Source organism: Pan troglodytes, chromosome 9 (genome assembly GCF_028858775.2).
Source record: "Pan troglodytes isolate AG18354 chromosome 9, NHGRI_mPanTro3-v2.0_pri, whole genome shotgun sequence".
Lineage (NCBI taxonomy): Eukaryota > Metazoa > Chordata > Mammalia > Primates > Hominidae > Pan > Pan troglodytes.
The window spans coordinates 45,557,662-45,574,464 of NC_072407.2; the positions used below are offsets into that span (position 1 = coordinate 45,557,662).

The 16,803-nt window shown below is 38.2% G+C and overlaps 2 long non-coding RNA genes and 1 pseudogene across 3 annotated transcripts in view; 2 read left to right on the forward strand and 1 right to left on the reverse strand.

Annotated features, from left to right (window-relative positions):
* The window catches only part of LOC104008470 (uncharacterized), a 126,550-nt gene that overhangs the window by 76,626 nt on the left and 33,121 nt on the right, over window positions 1-16,803 (forward strand). The gene's annotated exons all lie outside the window — the stretch shown is intronic.
* The window catches only part of LOC107967069 (uncharacterized), a 201,707-nt gene that overhangs the window by 8,865 nt on the left and 176,039 nt on the right, over window positions 1-16,803 (reverse strand). The gene's annotated exons all lie outside the window — the stretch shown is intronic.
* Window positions 11,402-16,129, forward strand: LOC107967278 (large ribosomal subunit protein uL6-like; annotated as a pseudogene).

Sequence of the window (16,803 nt, forward strand, 5' to 3'; positions counted from 1 at the left end):
AAGACCCATAAGATCGATTGACCATGTCTAAAATTGCAGCTAGTTTTGCTCCTGATAATTTAAATTATTCCACATTCTCGACTTCATAGTCATACCTTTCATCTCCCTTACCAACTACTCTTGTTCATGCCTGGGCTATCAGTCTATTAACTCATTGCTGTCCTGCCTGCAAACCTTCAGTGGCTCACAAAACCAATTTTTACATTCATTGAACCAGGACTTTTATGTTCTCTACTGTGTGGCATAAAAAGATTATAACAGCAACATGCACATTGATTGATTCATTCATTTTTTCAAGCAATAATTATTTCTTCATGTTCCAGCCACTTTCTGGGCACTGGAGATTCAACAGTGAACAAAGCAGACAAAATTCCCTGCCCTTGTGGAGCTATGTCCTGGTTGGGGCAGACAAATGGTATATAAAATGAATAAAATATATACATGGTAGACAGTAAAATGATTAAGGAGAAATGTAAAAACAAATAGAAAAGAGATATATGAGGTCATGTAAAGATTGTTAATATTTTAGACAAGTTAGCCACAGGTGACCTCAAGAAGCAGGTAGCATTTTAGCAAAGACCTAAGGTAAGGTAAATAGGTTGCTATTTTGTATCATGAACTTAAAATACAAAACAACCCTGTGAAGTCAGTATTATTTTCCTATTTTACAGTTAAGGAAACTGAGTCTAGTAAAGTCTAAGGTTGCCAGACTTATCAAATAATAATATAGGATTCCTAGGTAATGGGATATAGATTATATCCCATTCAACATTTGGGACATTTATACTACGTTTTTAAAAAAAGTGTTTATCTGAAATTCAAATTCAACTGGGAGTCACTTCTTTTACCTGGCAAGCTTAGTTAAGTCTAGTATTAACTTAGTCTAGCTCAACTAATACAAGTTAAGTCTAATTTATATAGCTGGTAACTTATGAGGCTGCTATATTAACTTGGTGTTAACTCTAAAGCCTACACACACGATCCATGCTCTCACAAAGCTGATGATTAATCAAGGAAACACATTTATCATGAAAAGACAAATTGTCCTATAAGGAGATGTTCATTGCAGATTTGGAAGCTATATGACCACAGTGCACTGTGTGTGTTTTGAGGAGTGGGGTAGAAGGGAAAGATCTTGAGGATGCTATTGAGAATACACATGGCAAAGACCAAATGCACAGAGGTGTAGATGACAAGTGTTTCCATGTATTCAGACAAAGGGAGCATAGAGAGGTGCAGTTTGAGCAGACACTTAAAAGGCAGAATAGGCTCAATTTGTAGTCTTCAAATGCCCTGATAAAAGCATGGAATTGCACCCTGAGGACAAGTTATAATCACTTAGGTCTTTGAGCAGAGAAATTTTCTATTTTTTAAAAATCTTTGAATTAGTATAATAACTGAATCACCTTTATTAAAAATAGATTGAGCAGCTACTACCAAACATTTTTTTTTAGTGTCAGATTCCTTTCTGTAAGATACGGAAAATCACTCTACCTTTCTCTTGGCGATCTTTATTATTATTATTATTATTATTTTAATAAAGTGCCATGACCTTCTTTTAAATACCCAGTATTCTCCATTGCATTTACAAAAACAAAGTTTCATATAATTAAGTCCTCAAATGGCTTCATTTCTAAAAAATCACAGAAATGAAGCAGTGGTCCTGCATTATTAAACACATGTGTCACCAGAGGTGTTACTCCATGTCTTTCCTTAATGCCATGAAAAATAAAATGGAAAATGAACTGGAAGATTTTACAGGGTCTTTCTATCTTTCCCAATCAAGAAAGAGTAACCAATATTCAAAATAGACTTAAGCAAAAGCAAGGAACATTCTTTTTTTCAGTAGGAACATTTTGAAATTCATATTAAATTTGTAAGACTCTCACTAAAGTACTAAATTGAAAAGAAGCTCTAACTTCCCAGGTGCTTCATTTGTGGGGATACCTCCATTTATGAGAATTGTACTCATGTTCTGTTGGAAGTGAATAGAGATTGATTCATGTTATCACTTTCAGAAATGCCAAGTTGAATATTCCAGAAAATAAGAGTTTAAGAACTCCCAAGTAGATAGACTCACATTTTGAGTTGGTGTCTGACATAGCTATGAAATCAAAGGATCTAGATTCCAGTTCATGTGAGGATTTGATGTGCAAATATATGCATTTTCTATTTTAAACAAACAGTCTAATTTAAAAATGGGCAAAAGACCATGAAGAGACATTTCATGAGGAGAATGTACAGATGCCAAATAAGCACACGAGAAGACATTCAACAGCATTAACCATGAGAAGAATGTAAATAAAAACCACAATGAGATATCAATTCATACCTTTAAGAATGGCTGAAAAACAAAACAAAATAAATCTGACAATACAAGATTCTGGCAAGGATGTGGATAAACTATATCAGTCATACATTGTTGGCAGAAATGTAAAATGGTATCGCCTCTCTGGAACACTGATGAACGGTTTCCTTAAAAACAAATCAAACAACTACCTTAAAACTCAACAATTGCACTCCTGGGCACTATCCCAGAGATACAAACAATTATGTTCACACAATAATTATGCTGGGTGCTCACAGAAGTTTTTTCTTCTTTATTTTAAGTTGAGGGGTACAAGTGCAGGTTTCTTATATAGGTAAATTGTATGTCGTGAGGGTTTAGCGTGCAGATTATTTCATCACTCATGTAAAAAGCATAGTACCTGATAGGCAGATTTTCAATCCTCATCATCTTCCCAACCTCCACCCTCTAGAAGGCCCCAGTCTGTTTCTCCCTTCTTTGTGTCCCTATGCAGTTGATGTTTAGCTCCCACTTACAAATAAGAAGATGCACAATTTGGTTTTCTGTTCTGGTGTTAGTTTGCTTAGGGTAATGGCCTTCAGCTCCATCCATGTTGCTGCAAAGAACGTGATCGTGTTCATTTTAATGAACTGCATAGTGTTCCATGGTGTCTACGTACCACACATTTTTTTAATACCATGGCTGCATAGTATTCCATGGTGTCTATGTAGCACATTTTAAAAAAATCCAGTCTACTATTGGTAGAAATGTAGGTTGATTCCATATCTTTGCTATTGCAGATAGTGCTGCGATGAACATATGTGTGCGCATGTCTTTACGGGAGAATGATTTATATTCCTTTGGGTATATAGCCAATAATGAGATTGCTGGATCGATTGGTAATTCTGTTTTGAGTTATTTCAGAAATTGCCAAACTGCTTTCCACATGGCTGAACTAATTTGCACTCCCACCAGCAGTGTATAAGTGTTCCTTTTTCTCTGTAATCTTGTCAGCATCTGTTTTTTTTTTTTTGTTTTTTTTTTTTTTTTTGAGACGGAGTCTCACTGTCGCCCAGGCTGGAGTGCAGTGGCGAGATCTCCACTCACTGCAGGCTCCGCTCCCCGGGTTCATGCCATTCTCCTGCCTCAGCCTCCCCAGCAGCTGGCACTACAAGCACCTGCCACCACCCCCGGCTAACTTTTTGTATTTTTAGTAGAGACGGGGTTTCACCGTGTTAGCCAGGATGGTCTCGATCTCCTGACCTCGTGATCCACCCACCTCGGCCTCCCAAAATGCTGGGATTACAGGCGTGAGCCACCACACCCAGCCAGCATCTGTTATTTTTAACTTTTTAATAATAACCATTCTGACTGGTGTGAGTTGGTACTCCATTGTGCTTTTAATTTGCATTTCTCTAATGGTTACTGATATTGAGCGTTTTTTCATATGCTTGTTGGCAAATATTTTCTTCCATTCTGTAGGTTGTCTGATCACTCTGTTGATAGTTTCTTTTTTTCACAGCAGTTTTATACATAAATAGCCAAAAACTAGAAAAAGCTCAGATGTTTTTCAATGGTTAAAACATCGAATGGCTGAACAAACTGTGAATGGTCATGGTTAAACAAATTGTAGTATATGCATACCATGGAATACTACTCTGAAACAAAAAGGAACAAACTATTGACATACCCAACAATTTAGATGAATCTCCAGATAATTATTGAATGAAAGTCAATCCCAAAAGTTTATCTGCTGCAAAATTCCATTTAAATATTGTTCTTTTAAGTGACAAAATTACAAAAATTGAGAACAGATTGGTTCTAACATTAGCGTTTCATGACTAATGCTTAAGAAGTTCATCTAATTCAAAAGAACTTCTCCCTTTTAATCATTTTTTGTTTATTTTAAAAGTCAATAAGTTAGCGTCACCATCTCTTCTGTGGTAAGACAGAAGAGGTAGCGTGAGTGGAGTACAAATGTATGGGACTCAATGTCCAGGGGTATTGCTGCTTAGTTCACCTCCCATGTGACATTGGGCAAGACATTTAAAATTGCTGACTATCAGTATTCTCACTAAAAATGCTGAAAAATAATATGATTCAAAAGATACCTTCTCATCCCAATATTTTATGACTCCATGAAAAAACAGATTTCTTAATAATCTTTTTCTTATATTCTCTGCAGTCAATCATTTTTCAACAAGATGTCTTTGCCAAACTCAGAGGTATAAATGTATATGAGTCTCTGTCAAATCCTCATTTCATTTACAATTTATCTTCATATATTAGCATGATCAAAAGCTTGCATGAGATTTTGTTCATTTAATTTTCTTTAAAAAAATTTCTACCATCTTTTTTACTCTTTTTTAAACTAATCTCTAAATTAGAATTTAAAGAGAGAGAGACTGTAGAAGAGATGCTGTTTCCATTGTTAGAAATTATATTAGGGTTCCCTCAATTTGGCTCACTTTTCACTTTGAAAGTCTTGCACAAGCAACCTGGAACATTTTTCTTCGCTTCCATCCATACCATGCCAATCTAAAAAAAAAAAAAAAAAAAAACCAAATGCTCTTTATTTATTGCAGCTGCATTATGCTATTTGCAACATGACAACCTATTTAAAAGAAATAGAACTCGTGCCCTGTGTGGGAGTATTTTTTTTTTACCTTTAAAAGGCTTGTAGTCAGGCTGTCAGTGAAAGAAAATCCAATCTCATTTTCATCTAGTATGCACTGCAGAAACATTACTCTGATATGAACCAGAGCTTGAAAATGGAGAAGCAATTGTTGTTGCTAATCAGAAACAAATATCACACAGAGACAATTGCTTTTTTTCCTGCACAAACAATATGCTTGCCGATTAAATTCATTAAATTCAGGCACACTATTGACACAATCTGATCAGAAGCTCTAAGCCACAGATGCTCAGAAATGCTGACTTGTGTCACAAAAGAAAATAGTTACTATCTACTTCCCTCTGAAGCAAGAGGAAGATGTAAAATGAAAGCAGCAGCTATTTACAAAGCACAATGTAATTGCCAGCATTTATTGAACACTTATTATGTGCCAAGCACTGTGATAAGTGTTTGACTTATTTTATTTCCTTTTTCCCCCTCAAAACAAAGATGTGTATCTGTTATGTCAATTTCTTTGATGGCATTCAATAACATATACAAGCTCATACTATGAATAAATAACATACTATAAATAAATAACTGCGTTGGATATCAAAGACTATATCACCTCTCTAAGTACATGTGGCTTAGGACAAAACTGAGAATAGCCAGCTCATCTATTCTTTCAATCACCTATTTTTCCCTATAGATATTTGTTGAGCACCTATTATGTTCGATACATCATTTCAGAATATTGGGATAGATTACTGAAAAAAAGAAATAATAATAATTTCTGCCATTTTGGTGCCTGCATTATAGAGAAGGGAGATAAAGATGAAGTAATCCATATGCATATTTAAGTTTTAATAGTAAGATATATACCATGTTAGAAAATTACAAGCGATATGGGAGGAAAAAGCAGAGTAAGAGAATTGGTATATGAGGGTACATGTGTGTGGTGGGTGGAGGCTGAACATAATTCTACATTGAGTAAACAGAAGAAGCCCCACAGTAATGAAAACATTTAAGCAAATATTGGAAGAAGGCAAGGGAATTTGATAAGTGGAAAATTGGAGGAAGAGTGCTCAAAAGAAGGAGAGCAGCTCATGCGAAGACAATAAGCCAGGGGGATGTTTTGTATGTCTGAACAATGGTGAAGAGCCAGATATATTTGGAGGAAGATGCATGGAGGGAATAAATAGTTGAGTTTGGAAAACTAACAACTTTGTAGGCTAATGGAAGGCATTTGTGTTGTCCTTTGCTTGAGATAGAAGGCACTGGAAGGATTGGAGCAAAGAAATACTATACTATTTACTAACTTATTTTTAGACAGACCCCCTCTGGCTGCTATACTGAGAATACAGTGTAAAGGACCAAAGTGGAAATATTATTTTCAGAGACCTATTAGAAGGCTCACATGGAATGACAAGAAGTGTTAACAATTCTGGATATATTGTAAAGGTAGATAATCTCCAATGAGACCCGATGTAGAGTTTGAGAGCAGATAAGTAAAATCCAAGAGCATCCAAGATTTTTGGTATCAGAAACTAGAAGGAAAGAACATTTATAACTGAGTTGGTGGGGTCTGCAGATAGAGTTTAATTTGGGAGGAAGATCAGAAGTTGGACATGTTAACTTTGAGATGTTCTCTATGCATCCACTTGGTGATGTTGATCAGGCCGTCGTATCTACCAGCCTGTAGTTGAGAATCTCAGTGTGTTTTGGAGGTGTAACTCTGGTAGACTGTCAAACAGCATGGAGATCAGATGAGATTATCAAGGGAGTGAGTATAGACTGAGAACACAACAGGATTAAAGACTGATCTCTGGGGTAGATAACTGTAAGAGTCCAGGAAAAGCAGGAAGAACCAACAAAGGAAGATTAGGAAGGAGTGACAAGTGAGACAAGAAAAGCCAAGAATATAAGGTTCTGAAAGACAAATGAGTGGAGTGTTTCAAGAAGGAAGTAGGGACTACGATTTTTCAAATGCTACTGTACTTAAACAGGATGAAGATTGAGAAGGGCCCATTGCCTTTACCGCATAGCAACTTTCCAACACTTTCATTGAAAGTGATGGAAACCTGAGTTAGTAGGTTTAAAAGAAAATGAGAAGAGAGGTATCAGCAGCAGACAAAATGGACTTTTCTTTAAGGATATGAGCTGCAAAGAGAAGAGAGGAAATGGTACATAAGCTGGGGGGTGGGGGGAAATGGCATAATATTTTTCTTTCTTCAAAAGGGAAAAAATAGTGTGTTTGATTATGGATGGGAATGGTGCCAGTAGAAAGGAAAACAATGCCTTACACATGAGAGAGGGAAGAAAATTGTTTGATTTTTTTTCTTTTCTTTCTTTTTTTTTTTTTTTTTTTTTTTTAGTAGGCAAGAAGAGATAGAATTCAGTGCACAAATAGAGAGATTGGTTTTTTGTTGTTGTTGTTTTGAGACAGAGTCTCGCTCTGTCACCCAAGCTGGAGTGCGGTGGCGCAATCTCGGCTCACTGCAACCTCCACCTCCCAGATTCAAGCAATTCTCCTGCCTCAGCCTTCTGAGTAGCTGGGATTACAGGCACGAACCACCACGCCCAGCTAATTTTTGTATTTTTAGTAGAGACAGGGTTTCATCATATTGGCCAGGCTAGTCTCAAACTCCTGACCTCGTGATCCACCCGCCTCAGCTTTCCAAAGTGCTGGGATTACAGGTGTGAGCCACCGCGCCCGGCCGAGAGATTGGTTTTTACTTAGCAGTGTAGATAGCTCGACTAGAGTAACAAAATTTTTATTTTGGTTGACTCCATAGGTGTGGTTGATGTGAGTGGAAATCATTCTCTGATTGCATCATTTTTCTCAGTGAAGTGAGAAACAAGGTCATTAGCAGAGTGTTGAGGTAGAAGAATGGAAGAGTGAATTGGTTAACAATTTATAGCATGATTTGGGCCTGCATTTTTGTTTGTCATCATCAATTTATATGGAACCTGCCAGTAAGATCAAGAGTTTTGTTGCAGGTAGTAAACTGCATGGCCAGAGACACTGGGTAGGTGGGGAGTTGAATTTAACCAAGGTATGTTTTGTGAAAGAATATTAATAAATGAGAAAGAGGCAAGGGAATTGAAGAGGAATGCAAGAAGAAGGTAATTATAATGATTGACCGTTGAATTTAAGCTGGATAAGACAGTGAGAGCAAACCAGAGATTTAAGGGCCAGAAAAAACTGTCACGATAGAAGAATGGACGTCCAGTAGGGTCTACTGTTTATTGAAATCACAGTAATAAAGTGATTGATCTGGAAAAAGAAAGGTAATCACTGTAATGTGAGCGTGGTTCATATACAGTTGAAATTAATGAAGGATTGAATTTAAATTAGGTTGTGAATTAAAATGGCATAGACACCCAGATCATTAGAGGAGAGGAGCTCGAGGAATTGAGGCCAAGAAGGACTGGAAAGATTATTTTCATATACATCAAAATTGCCAAGAATTAAGAGTAGAGTTGTGATAGAGAAAGAAACATTGAATCAATAACCAATATCATTTATATATCAAGAGAAGTAACTCAAAGATTGATAAGCAAGAATATTAGTGAGGAGTGGTAAGTGGATGACATAAAATGGTGATATGAGATTTCAAGCTAGGGCTTTTAGAGGAAAGCTCTGGAAGCTTATGTGGAAAGAAGGAAGATAGCTGCTCTTCCTCCAGGACTGGTGGTTGAGGAGTTGTGGGGTAAAAAAATAGCCACACTGAAGAGGATGACAGGGGAAAGATGAAGAAAATGCTCAGATAACAATCTGAGAATATAGGCAATTCTGCTGCTGATAGATTGTTAATTCCGGAGGACACATTGAAAAAGTTTCAAAAACTGGACATCCAAGGATGATAGGGAATGTGTGAAGTTTATGGAGATTTAAATGTGGGAGAAAAAGGGCAATGTAAGAAATTGGTACTTCTTACTAGTTATTCTGAGAGCCCAGAACTCCCTTTGCCTCATCACACAGTGGGGTCATGTGTTTATGATGAGTTAACTGGGTTAGGTATTCTAATTTTAACGTGCATCTACCTTTTACACATTCTTCCCAGTTCTAACAAGTCTAAGATTTGGGGGGTATTGAAGTCCCTGTTTTTTTCTCATCTTGAACCAAGGTGAGAGGTAAGAGAGTCTAGAGATCGAAAGTTCTCCCTCCAGAAATAGGAGGGTATCTACAGATGTCTATGTGCGCAAAAAGAACGTTTGTGTGTGTGGTGTGTGGTGTTTGATGTGTGTGTGTGTGGTACATGGTGTACGTGTGTGGGGGGGTGTGTGTGTGTGTGGTATGTGACATGTGGTCTGTGTGTGGTGCGTATGTGGTGCATGTGTGGTGTATGTGGTGCGTGTGATATGTGTAGTGTGTGCGTGTGGTGTGTGTAGTGTGTGTGGCATGTGTGTGCAGTATGTGGTGTGTATGTGTAAATATATGTGTGATGTGTGTGGTATGTATGCATTTTTTGTGTGTGGTGTGTGTATTTGTAATCTGTATATGTTGTGTGGTGTGTGTGTGTGTGTGTGTGTGAATTCATGGAGAATAGAAAGCTAGAAAATGTATTCTCGCAAAACTATATTCTATTTCCGAAGTGATGAAGAGTTGAGTGAATGGAAAGACTCTCTTAATGAGACTACAAGCTTATGGTTTTTAGCCTGTAGCCAAATATAGCTGATAACGATGAATCTCCTCTCCACCCCTACTCCTGCCTTCTCTACTTCACAGATTCTCTTGTGAGACATAGACTGCAGACAGCAGTGGTTTATGTTCCTGTAAATCCCTGTCTTATTCTTTCTCTTCACTCAGAAAGTGTGTGAGAATGGCCTTCCAGCATGGCTAGTATTTCTTTTCTCTCTGCAAGAACTCTGCCACTTACTAAATCATTAGTCATTCTGGATATTGAAATACTGAAATTTCTAATCCCATATTTTTATATGTTATAAACTATAATCCCAGACATTTTCTCCCTTTGTATGCCCCTATTAATAAATAGATTTAATTAAACCCACTGTCGAGTTTTTGACAAGAATACCAAAGGATTTTCTCCAATTTTCCCATTCACTTTCCAATTAAACTACACTTTCACTCTTTCATACTCCTTTTGGGCTCTTCGTTCCTTTCCATCCCTCAGCTATCACTACAATATCTTACAATATCTTTTCATCCTCTCCTGTAACTTGAATTTGCCATATTGCAACCTCAATGATTGGAGCTGAAGTCTCTGAATTCTCTTGGCTTAGGAAACAAATCCTCTTCTGGAAGCATATGATAATGCATAAGGCAATACTAATGCTTCTAAAAAGTTGGCCTTTTGAAGGACTGTAGCCAATGGTTGGTACTTAAAATTAACAGTATCAGTGCAATAAAGAAAGTGTTCTTCTTGAAGGCCCAACATATGGATACAAAACCCACTTCTTTGAGTTAAAAACAGATAGCAGGATGTAAGAAGCATTGCAAAAACTATAACATGTCACATAAAAGTTAACTTATCTTTGCTTTCCGAGTCAGAAACTGTATATAGGGAATCAACCCACTTGCCTCCCACAATTTCTTCCCAGCTGCCACTACTGAAGCTATTCTTGTCCTCTCTGCATTGTACCCCCTGCTACTTCCTGTGTTACTCACCCAGGTAAGCAGGAGACCTGGAGCTCTGCCCAGGCTGATTGTCAAGGAACCTTGCTTGGCATACAAGTGTGTATGTTGGCATGTCTGTAGATGTCTGAAGGTCATGGAACAAAATAGAACTCCCAGTTTGGAATGAAAGAAGGCCCAGCACATAAGGCTCAGTTTGAAGTATAAATGTGTCCAAGACAAACAATTGGATTCAAAGTATAGGGCTGACCCTACAGAATAGCCCTGATGACACAAACAGGTTCAGCAGGCAGACAATGAAATGATTCCCAGATGCAGTTGGATACAGGATTATAAATACACTCAAATTGAAGGCGGGAGGGATGCTAAGTTTGTTCAGTCAGGAAGGAGAAACCCACACCATTTTAAGTCCAGTTATACAAGAACTGCCGATCTAACCAGATGTGTCCCAGACACTGCAAATCTTAAAGGATACTTGTCACAGGTGTGGAATACCAGATCCTTTGGATGGCTGGGAAGAAAATAAAAAAAAACAACAACAACTGCCTTCCTATCCCTAAGAGAGAAACAAAACGATCTTTTCCCATCATTTGGAATAATGTGAAAACTGACTTAAAAGGTTTTTCTTTTAAACATTGCCACTCGTGTGATATAAATACATATGGTGTTTCATGGCACAGTGAAAATGAGGAATGGTGTTGGAGAGGATTCTCGTTTTCTGAAATGCATTCTGCACACAGCTTTCAATCATGTGGCAAAGGAGAATTGCTGGTGGCTTCCTAAGCAGGACTCGTGGTGGGGCTCTTTGTGCCACTGATCTCCTTGTGCCATCTCTTCTCCTGTGGTTGAGTGAAACCCAGAGAAACTGACAGGGGCAGGAGCAGCTAATAGGGTTGAGTTAATGGGTTATCCTCCTCTAGCCCAGGTGTATGACATGTAAGTGTACCAAGATCAAAGATATTTTTAGATGCTTTATTTCCTCAGTCCAGGCAAGGCTTAGGGTAGCCAGATGCTGGGGACAACCCCATCTAGTTTTCTCAACATGCCTGACAAATGTTGCCATCTTTTATGTGTGCTATGGCATGAAGAAAGGTGTGTCACATACAGCTAATCACCAAGAGGGATTCAGGAATGCCTCCTAGCGATTCATTCAGAAGAATGAATCATTCATTCATTCTGTATTCATTCAGAAAGAATAAATTTCAGCATCTATTAGCAGGTAGCATGACAGGGTAGAAAGAATGTAGAATCTATAACAATGTTAATCTGGGTTTACAGCCAGATTCTACTAGCTAAGGGAAGTTTAATTTACCTATACCCCTTCCCCCGAGTTCTGTTTTCTCATCTGTAAAATGGAGACAGGAACTCCCTTTCTGGGAAGCTTAGGATAGGGTGAAAAGTTAATTGCTTTGCTCCTGGTGCATAATAACAGCTCCCTGACGCCTAGCTCATTGACCTTGGCCAATGTGAATACTATTTCCTCACTTAAAAGCTGAAAGACATGTGATAAAAGGACTCTGAACTCAAAGTTTCTCACATTAAGATAAATAGTTTTAATCATGCCTGTGCCTTTCCTTAGTGTCAAATATTGCTTACTTCTATTTAAATAGTATTCAGTTTCCAGATCACAAGTAAATCAGCTCCTTCCTTCCTATACATGCCTCACTTCCATCCTCAGCCTCCAGTGAATTCTTCCTTCCCCTGTAACCCACTTGCTTAAGTACATTTTGTTTCTGTTTCCATGTTGCTCTGTATTAGAGTTACATGCCTGTCTTTATTAGGGGATTCAACCAGGTTTATTAAGTGGCCGTTTCTGATTAATCTTTGTACTACTGCTCCTCTTCCACCTTATTCTATGCATAATGATAATCATCTGTACTTAATATTAAAACTTATAACTTTCCAAAAAATGTTCTAAGTGATTTACTTGAAAGATATTATTTAATTCTCACAATGACTCAAAAAGATGAGTACTATTATGGATCATCCCAACATTACAGATGGGGAAATTGAGGCTGTTGGATTGCCCAGGCCATATAGCTAAGGAGTTGTGAAGTCAGCATTTGAGTGTAGGCAGTCTGCGTCCAGAAGTCAACCTCTTAACCATTATGCTGATGATACGACGTGTTGATTCAGAACACAGGCCACCTCTTCCCCTCTCTGTTAGACTGCAGCTGAGACTGAATAGACAAAATGACAGCACAGAAACACAGTGCACTGCAGAGAATGTGTCTTTCAGAACTTAGTGCATCTGCAGAGGTATTTAAACTGAACTGCCATGTTCCCTCCCACACACACAGCTAGAGGATTTGAGTCGTCCTTTAGCAGTAGCAGCATGAGGCTCTGGGTAAACTGCCTCATGCAGCACTAATTTAGATGGCAGTTTTCAACCTGAATGTACATTGCACCACAAATCAAGGTACTGTCTGTGCTGGAAGAAAAATGATGTCAAACATCTGTCGAAAAACACGTCTACAGGTTACAACAAGCCAAGCTTACAAACAAGCACAGGCACAGACACCCCAATTATCTTAGTTGTGGGAGCCTTATGGGTCTCAACTGAGTCATTTCTGATAGCAAGGAAGTCCTTCAAGACACCAGCCAAGACATCATCCAGGCAAGGTGAGTAGGAGGCTTAGAGAAGGAAGGGCCAAACAGGAAGGGTCAGAAAGTGACCTTTATTGAGTTCCAGGGAACATATACTGTGCCAAGTAATTTATATGTGTCATTCTCTCTCTATCTGTCTGACATATATATGTTATCCATGTATGTTATTCTATATGTTATCCATATAGGAGTTAACCAACTTGCCAAAATTAAGGTGGGCAGAACCAGAAAAAGATTCAGACTCAAGTTCTCCCTGATTCTATAACTTGTTCTCACCCTACTTTACTCCAATTTCAAACCATGGTCTCCATAAAGGCTTGCTATGTTTTCATTCATTCACTGGAAGAAAATAGATTGTGTACCTAACATGTGCCAAGCACTATTCCAGGAACTGGGAAGCCAACAGAACATAAAACATACCTCGTTCTTACCTTCGTCGGGGAGATGGAAAACAAAACAAATGAATATCAATGGGCAATAGATCTCGTGGTGGTAACTGCCATAAAAAAAAAAAAAGCAATGTCTAGTGCATAGAGAGTGATAAGGCTTATTATTTTCAGTAAGGTAGTCACGGAAGGTCCCTGGTTGATGGAGTAGCCTCAGCAGAGTGTGAGAGGATTCGTGGCTATATATGAGCCATACTCATATGGGCATAAGAACATTTTATGGGCCGGGCGCAGTGGCTCATGCCTGTAATCCCAGCACTTTGGGAGGCCAAGGCGTGCAGATCACCTGAGGTCAGGAGTTCCAGACCAACCTGGCCAATGTGGTAAAACTCCGTCTCTACTAAAAATGCAAAAATTATCCAGGTGTGGCGGCGGGCACCTGTAATCCCAGCTACCCAGGAGGCTTAGGCAGGAGAACTGCTGGAACCCAGGAGGCAGAGGCTGCAGTGAGCTGAGATCGCACCACAACACACCAGCCTGGGTGGCAGAGCAAGAATCCATGTCAAAAAAAAAAAAAAAGAACATTTTAAAGCAGCAGCACATGCAAAGACCATAAGAGGCAGTGTATCTCAAATGTTTGAGTGTCTCGAAAGAGCAAAGTGGCTGTGGAATCTGAAGTATAGTGAAAGAGGGAGAAATAGTAAAAATGAGAACAATGAACTATCTGAAGATCAAATAAACTAAGGCCTTATACACCATGTTAAGGGATTTGGAAATTACTTTGCGTGTAACGGGAGGCTGCTGGTTTTAAGCATAGACATGATGTAGTATGACTTCTGTGTACTGTTGCTATGTAGACAATAAATTGTGGAAGATCAATGATGGAAACAGAGATACCAATTAAGAGACATCTGCAATAATCTAGGTAAGACTGTGGTAGAAGGGACCAGGGTTGTTGCAGTGAAGGCAATAAGAAGTGCTTAAATCCAGGATATAGTTAAAGATAGAGTATGAAGAATTTATGAACAGATTGTATATGTGGTGTAAGAAGAAGAGAAGAGTTAAGATGACTTCAATTTTTCTGTTTGGGCAACTAGAAGAAAAATATCCCCATCACTAGAAGGAGAACACTGAAAGAGTAACAGTCCTGTCATGGGGGCATGGGGACTAATCAAGAGCTCAGTTATGTTTGAGATGACTGTTATACTTCTGAATCATGTTGGACATAATAGACTAGAGTTTGGACTGGGGATACAACAGATCTAAACACAGACAAATTCAGTTACATGCCCTTTTCATCTGTCTCTAGCCTTCTTTTTCTTCTCAATACGTCTTATATCAGGACTACTGACTTTTATAGGTCTCTAATTATATTAGGTTCCTTTGAGGGCTGTGAAAGAAATGTGACACTTGTTTTTTTTTTTGTTTAAGAAAGAACCTTTCTTAAAAATCAAGTGAAGTAGCTCCTTGCTGCATCTACTGCGAGAATAAAGACATTCTCAGCAGACTGTCGACATTCCAGAAAATGTCAACATCACTCTGAAGGGACAAACAAATATTGTGAAGCGCCCCAGAGAGATCCTGCAGAGGAACTTCAACCACATCAGTGTAGATCTCAGTCTCCGTGGAAAGACAAAGAAGAGGCTCTGGGTTGGCAAATAGTGGGGAAATACAAAGGAACTGACTATTGTTTGAACTCTTTGTAGTCATTAATAGAACATGAGCAAGGGGGTTGCACTGGGCTTCCACTGCAACATGAGGTCCATGTGTGCTCACTTCTCCATCAATGTCATTACCCATTACAAAGGGGATCTGGTTGAATTAGAATTTTCTTGGGTGAAAAATACATCTGCAGAGGCCAGGTGCTGCTTGTTCACTATCTCAATTCCAGAAAGATGAGTTAATCCTTGAAGTAAATGACATTGGACTTGTTTCAAATTCAGCTACTTTGATTGAGAAAGCTGTAACAGTTAAAAACAAGAATATCAGAAACTTTTTGGATACTATCTATGTCTCTGAAAAAGGAATAGTACAGCAGTCTGATGAATAAGACCTAAGAGTTGTCCAGCTTCAGAAACAAGATGCCAGGTGATTTCTAAGACCTATTTGCAATATTTTAATGATGGAATTAAAAAAGAAACTGTATTGATTTAAGATGTTTTCTTAAAAAAAAACTCAAGCAAAGTGAAGATTATTTTTCCATCATACAAAAAGATATAGAAATATCAAACACACTAATTTCATCAAAGCAATTAGAATGACATTATGTTAATTAGAGGAGATATAAAAAGAGCTATGAAGAAAAAAGAGTGGGGTTTCTGTAAGAAAAGAGAAATACTGCTACAGAAGATGGATAACAGTTCACACTGAACACTGCCTCAAAATTCACTCAGCCTGAAAGATGTCCAATTTGACATGCTTTGCAGTGCTATTATGATATTACACTTCTGATAAAGAGTCGAACATTCTATCAATGGCTTTAAGTGGCATAAAAAATAATGGTAACCAAATTTGATACCTCTCTAAAGGGAAGAAAACTGGCTTTTCCAAGCCCTGAAGAAATGATAGATATACAAGGAAATCTGGTGGTATGATTTGGTTATGTGCTCAGACAGATCTGAGGCATCAGAGTTAGGTACAGGCAAGGCCTTATTTGAGCAAGGCAGGAGGGAAGAAAGAGGGGTGGGAAAAGTGAGAGAGAGAGGTTGAGAATGATAATTTGTGTTATGGGTAATTTTTAAAAAATAGGAAAGAAGGAAGAAAAGAAGGAGATAGAAAACATATTCCAAGATGAAGAGTTTCTAGGAATTGTTGTTTAACCTGGAGAAGGAAAATCATGGGAATATATTTAAGAGATGGACTTCCATACAGAAGAAAGTTGAGACTTCTTTATAGCTTCAGAGGGTAGAAATCACAATTTGGCTAAGGCCGGACTAAAGGCAACTGGTCTTTTCCCCTTGCTGGCCATGTCAACTAAAGCAAGTTATACCTCCTTGTGCCTTAGGTATGTTGTCTGTAAAATGGAAATAATAAAAGCATTTCCTTCAAAACAGTATGAAGATTAGCTAAAATAAATTTGATGAAATAAGTGAATGGATAAGGCTGGGAAAATTAGCCCTAGGCTGGATCCTAGCATGGAAAAAGCATAGAAGGCTGTCCTACTTGTTCCAGGGTCACGCTGGTACTGAAGGTGGTCAATCTGCTAGTTAAAACATGTAGCATAGCAAAAGTGGATACTTCCAACGGATTTGTCCATTCAGAACAGGATCCAAGTCAACAGCTAAGAAGTATATGGGAGGGTAGATATGGG